The sequence below is a fragment of the Neoarius graeffei genome, chromosome 12, assembly GCF_027579695.1.
Source record: "Neoarius graeffei isolate fNeoGra1 chromosome 12, fNeoGra1.pri, whole genome shotgun sequence".
NCBI classification, from domain to species: Eukaryota; Metazoa; Chordata; class Actinopteri; order Siluriformes; family Ariidae; genus Neoarius; species Neoarius graeffei.
The window spans coordinates 28554939-28560596 of record NC_083580.1 but is presented as its reverse complement, the minus strand read 5'-3'; the positions used below and the strand labels follow the sequence as shown (position 1 = coordinate 28560596).

Below are 5658 nucleotides of genomic sequence, written 5' to 3'. Positions count from 1 at the left end.
GCAATGCAGGTCGGTTGACACCTTGTAACGTTTCGTATTTCTGTCTGGCTGATTAGCTGCTCAACTATAGTCCCTTTTTTCTTTTTTTTTTTCTTTTTTTTTATTTATGTAGACCAACAGAACTTCAATGTGTCTGTAGAGCACATGCTCACACGCTGCTTGGACAATCAGCAGAGCTGGCGCATCCTCAATGGTATCGTGGAAGAGGGGCCAAAGTCAGAGCTTCTAATTGGGGGTGATGTTCATCTGCCTCTGCGAACAGAGAGGCGTGGTGCCTCACTGGTTTTCCCCTGCATCTTGAGTGCTCTTCAGTGGATTACACAAGGACGTGATCCACTTGTGTCAGATTCCAAGAAGCACATCATGCCTGTCAAAGCTAGCGTTGATGCGAAAGCAGTGCCATTACGAGAAGCTGATGATGTGCATGTGCTAATTACAGGCAGCTTGCACTTGGTAGGAGGCGCCCTAAAGCATCTAGTACCTGCCCTGTCATCCTAAGACGAGATTTTGTGTATGTGACAGTGGGTGACTTGGAGGTCTCTGTTTTTGCACAATCACTGTATTATGAAAATTGGTGCAGCTAAATTAAACTTTAAACTTTAGAAACTTACTGAATATACCTGCTAATTACTAAGCAGAAAATTGAAGCACTTAAAAATTCACCTGTGTCTTGCTTCTGTAGGAATGTTCACAGAGCCTAGTTTAGCCAATTTAAACCTAGTCTTAGTCTCCTATCAATTGTCTTAAATATCAGACATTTCTGGGACTGAGGTTAATCTGTCCAGGAAACCCAATGCTGGCATCTTCATATATAGTCTAGATTAACACTGAATTTTATTATTGGCCTGCAGCCAAAATTGCATCCTTTATGCAATCAAATGTGCAATGTTTGTTTATGCATTTTTATATACTGCTCTGTTCCCAATTTGCATTTTGTGCTATCAATCATGGTGTTTGGATTTGATTTGCTGTTTGTGAAACACTGGGGGGGGACCAGGGCTGCAGGAAGGAAAAAAAAATACTACGTTTGACAATATGCAGAGCTTAATTTTATTCACCTCTTGAACCAGACCCTCTGGGGGAAACTTTCTGGCAAGCTTTCTATTGTCTGTCTAATGTGACTGAGTAAGCAAGCTAACTGCTTGAAAGCAACATTTTCTTGATTTGGGAGAGACACTATTATTTATGCTACAGTTCACAAAATCCATTTTATCAGTTCTTGGGTTTGTTGCATCCTAGAACGATCAGGAAAGTGATCTGGACATGCTTTTATGGGCTACTGAATAGCAGGGATACACTTGTAGGGCTTCTAGGAGTCAAAATGGGGTCTTTGGAGGCACCATAGGTGCTAAAAATGGCAACTGGACTTGCTTGAAATTCTTGAAGACATTTTACCTCTCATTTGAAAGGCTTCAGTTTTGTTTGACTAGTGGGGAGTTCCAGGTGTTTATCTTCTATTGGACCAAAAGTAACCCTAAGGAAAGTCGTTGAGGTCACATGAGTCATCCTGTAGATGTTAGGGTTACTGGAGGCTGGGTGTGAACGGTGTTAGCAGCTTAGAGTTGTTCGGGTGATCGTTACGACTCTCCTTAGGGTTGCTTTTAGTCCACAGGATAAATACCTGCAACTCCCCGCTAGTCAGACAGAACTGAAGAAGCCTTTCGGATGAGAGGCACAAAATGTCCAAGAATTTTAAGCAAGTCTGGTTGCCTTCTTTAGCACCTACAGTTCACTATGACCTGGATGAATGGGAACCTTCACAGGTCTTTTGAAGCAGCATTTCATCATAAAAGTTAAATCTCCATAGTGCCTTTCAATATCCCAAGCTCCCTTTTTTTTTGTGGTGGGGGGGGGGGGGGGGGGGGGGAACTAAGCAGTAAGGGAGGAAGAGAGAGGTTCTTGGAAGACAAGTCATCAATTGAAATTTGAAAATGGAGAAGAGTGGTCACAGGGCTTGAAGAGAATTCCAGAGTTTGAGGGAAATGATACAGAAGGACCTGCCCCCCATGGTGGAAAGTTTGGTGTATGGGACAGCTCGAAGACTTTAGAGACAGCGTGTGTGTGTAGGTGGTCAGTGTGCCTGTAGGATTTTGAGAGATGATTTTCGTTTACTGACAAGAGGATAATTTTAAGATCTGGTACAAATCTGAAGCTTTCAGTCAAGTTTAGTATATTTGTTTGGGAAGTGTTCTGTGAAGTCCAAATTATTGTATTTGTATTGGGGTACATCTAATGACAATAAAATGAGTGAACAACATGGTGTCATTTCCACCCATTGTCTCATCTCATTATCTCTAGCTGCTTTATCCCTCTACAGGGTCGCAGGCAAGCTGGAGCCTACCCCAGCTGACTACGGGCAAAAGGCGGGGTACACCCTGGACAAGTCGCCAGGTCATCACAGGGCTGATACAAAGACACAGACAACCATTCACATTCACACCTACGGTCAATTTAGAGTCACCAGTTAACCTAACCTGCATGTCTTTGGACTGTGGGGGAAACCGGAGCACCCGGAGGAAACCCACGCGGACACGGGGAGAACATGCAAACTCCGCACAGAAAGGCCCTCGCCGGCCACGGGGCTCGAACCCGGACCTTCTTGCTGTGAGGTGACAGCGCTTACCACTACACCACCGTGCCGCCCCTCCACCCATTGTGCATTTTTGAAACTTTGTGGTCACCATCTTTCATTACATCACACACAGACTGCTGCCATGCCCTCCTTTTTGGCCTCCCAGAACACTTGCTCGTTTACAACAAGTTAAAAATTCAGCCACTGACCTTCAGTCACATTAAATGTACAGCTTGCGTCATCCCTATTCTGTATAATCTACGTTGGTTGCCAGTTTCTTTTCACATCCATCCATCAGCTATACAGCTTATCCTTCAGGGTTGCGGAGGAGCTGGAGCCAGTCACAGCTGCCTTTGGGTAAGAGGCAGGTTGCCATTCCATTGCAGAGCTAACACCGAGATGAGCAACCATTTACACTTGGGTTCACACCTATGGGTGACTTGGAGGAGCCAGTTGACCTAATCTGCATGTGTGACAGGTTCACCTCCGTAGCACCACTCTACTTGTTCCCCACACACACCATCACACACTTGGACAGCCGGGTGGATCACAAGCTCCCTTTTATTTGCTGAAATACATTTAAAGTACAGTGGAGTCGTGGGAGTTAGCCTACAGATCGGTCTGGATAACTCTCCAAGTGTCCTGAATTGCTTTTGTGTGTGTGTGAAAGTAAATGTAAATACTTGTATAAATGTAATAAAAGGAACAAATAAACAAAAGCAAACTGAAAGACAAGGCCTCTTGCATTTGTGATTGTATAGTGATACAAAAAGTACTTGGCACATATATCTGATGTACTTAAAGCTCTTAATATCTGCATAAAGACACCTTATCTGTTGCACAGGGATAAGTGATCCTTTTTTAGAATACAAAATGAAAAAACATATGAACAGTGAGACATGAGACTCGCAAATGCATTTACTAGATGGTGTACTAGCTGATCACCACCTAACAGGCTTACTTATGAATAGATCATAACAGTTATAACATAACCAAAACTTCTGGTAGAACCATATAGCATTATAAAGACAAAGAAATCCTAAAAATATTACCTGAAATGCATTTAAGGTACAGTGGAGTCGTGGGAGTTGGCCTACAGATCGGTCTGGATAACTCTCTAGACAATGTGGGTAGACAGCAATTAGCATGCTAGTCAAACAAGTAAATTAACCTAAAACTACTGATATGCACATCATGGAATCATCACAAGATCTCGTCTCATCTTCCGCTTTATCCGGGACTGGGTCGCGGAGGCAGCAGTCTAAGTATGGAAGCCTAAACTTCCCTTTCCCCAGAAGACCTCGGCCAGCTCCTCGGGAAGAACACCGAGGCGTTCCCAGGCCAGCCGAGAGACATGGTCCCTCCAGCATGTCCTGGGGCCTCCTCCTCCTGGGGGGACATGCCTGGAACACCTCCCCAGGGAGGCGTCCAGGAGGCATCCGAAAGAGATGCCCGAGCCACCTCAGCTGATTCCTCTTGATGTGGAGGAGCAGCGGCTATACTCCGAGCTCCTCCCGAGTGACTCTGCTTCTCACCCTATCTCTAAGGGAGCGCCCAGCCACCCTGCAAAGGAAACTCATTTCAGCCGCTTGTATCCGCGATCTTGTTCTTTCTGTCATTACCCAAAGCTCATGACCATAGGTGAGAGTCGGAACGTAGATCGACCGGTAAATTGAGAGCTTCGCTTTTTGGCTCAGCTCCTTCTTCACCACGACGGACCGGTAAAGCGACCGCATCACTGCGGAGGCTGCACCGATCCGCCTGTCGATCTCACGCTCCATCCTTCCCTCACTCGTGAACAAGATCCCGAGATACTTAAACTCCTCCACTTGAGGCAGGACTTCTCCACCAACCTGGAGAGGGCAAGCCACCCTTTTCCGGTCGAGAACCATGGCCTCGGACTTGGAGGTGCTGATTCTCATCCCAGACGCTTCACACTCGACTGCAAACTGCCCCAGTGCATGCTGGAGGTCCTGGTTTGAAGAAGCCAACAGGACGACAACATCCACAAAAAGCAGAGATGAAATCCTGTGGTTCCCAAACAGGATTCCTTCCGGCCCCTGGCTGCGCCTAGAAATTCTGTCCATAAAAATTATGAACAGAACCGGTGACAAAGGGCAGCCCTGCCGGAGTCCAACATGCACTGGGAACAGGTCTGACTTGCTGCCGGCAATGCGAACCAGACTCTTGCTCCGTTCGTACAGGGACCGGACAGCCCTTAGCAAAGAGCCCCCCACAGAATACCATGGGGGACATGGTCGAATGCCTTCTCCAGATCCACAAAGCACATGTGGACTGGTTGGGCAAACTCCCATGAACCCTCAAGCACCCTATGAAGGGTATAGAGCTGGTCCAGTGTTCCGCGACCAGGACGAAAACCACATTGTTCCTCCTGGATCTGAGGTTCGACTATCAGTCGAATTCTCCTCTCCAGTACCCTGGAGTAAACCTTCCCTGGGAGGCTGAGAAGTGTGATTTTCCCCTATAATTGGAGCACACTCTCTGGTCCCCTTTCTTAAAAAGAGGGACCACCACCCCAGTCTGCCACTCCAGAGGCACTGTCCCCGACCGCCACGCGATGTTGCAGAGGCGTGTCAACCAAGACAGCCCCACAACATCCAGAGACTTGAGATACTCGGGGCGGATCTCATCCACCCCCGGTGCCTTGCCACCGAGGAGCTTGCAAACCACCTCAGTGACTTCGGCTTGGGTAATGGACGAGTCCACCTCTGACTCATCAGCCTCAGTCTCCTCAATGGAAGACATGACGGTGGGATTGAGGAGATCCTCAAAGTATTCCTTCCACCGCCCGACAATCTCCCCAGTCGAGGTCAGCAGCTCCCCACCCACACTGTAAACAGTGTTGGCAGAGTACTGCTTCCCCCTCCTGAGGTGCCGGACGGTTTGCCAGAATTTCTTCGAGGCTGACCGATAGTCCTTCTCCATGGCCTCCTCGAACTCCTCCCAGTTCCGAGTTTTTGCCTCCGCAACTGCTCGAGCTGCAGCACGCCTGGCCTGCCGATACCCGTCAGCTGCTTCAGAAGTCCCGGAGGTCAACATGGCCCGATAGGACTCCTCCTTCAGCT

The 5658-nt window shown here is 47.5% G+C and overlaps 1 long non-coding RNA gene across 1 annotated transcript in view; it reads left to right on the top strand.

Moving 5' to 3' along the window:
* Positions 1–1799, top strand: part of LOC132895317 (uncharacterized) — a 2789-nt gene extending 990 nt beyond the window's left edge. Inside the window, exons 1-2 of the long non-coding RNA XR_009655720.1 lie at positions 1–9; positions 113–1799. The exon at positions 1–9 is cut by the window's left edge and continues 990 nt beyond it. This is a non-coding gene — a long non-coding RNA (uncharacterized LOC132895317). The remainder of the gene's footprint in view (positions 10–112) is intronic.
* The last annotated feature ends 3859 nt before the right edge of the window (positions 1800–5658 follow it).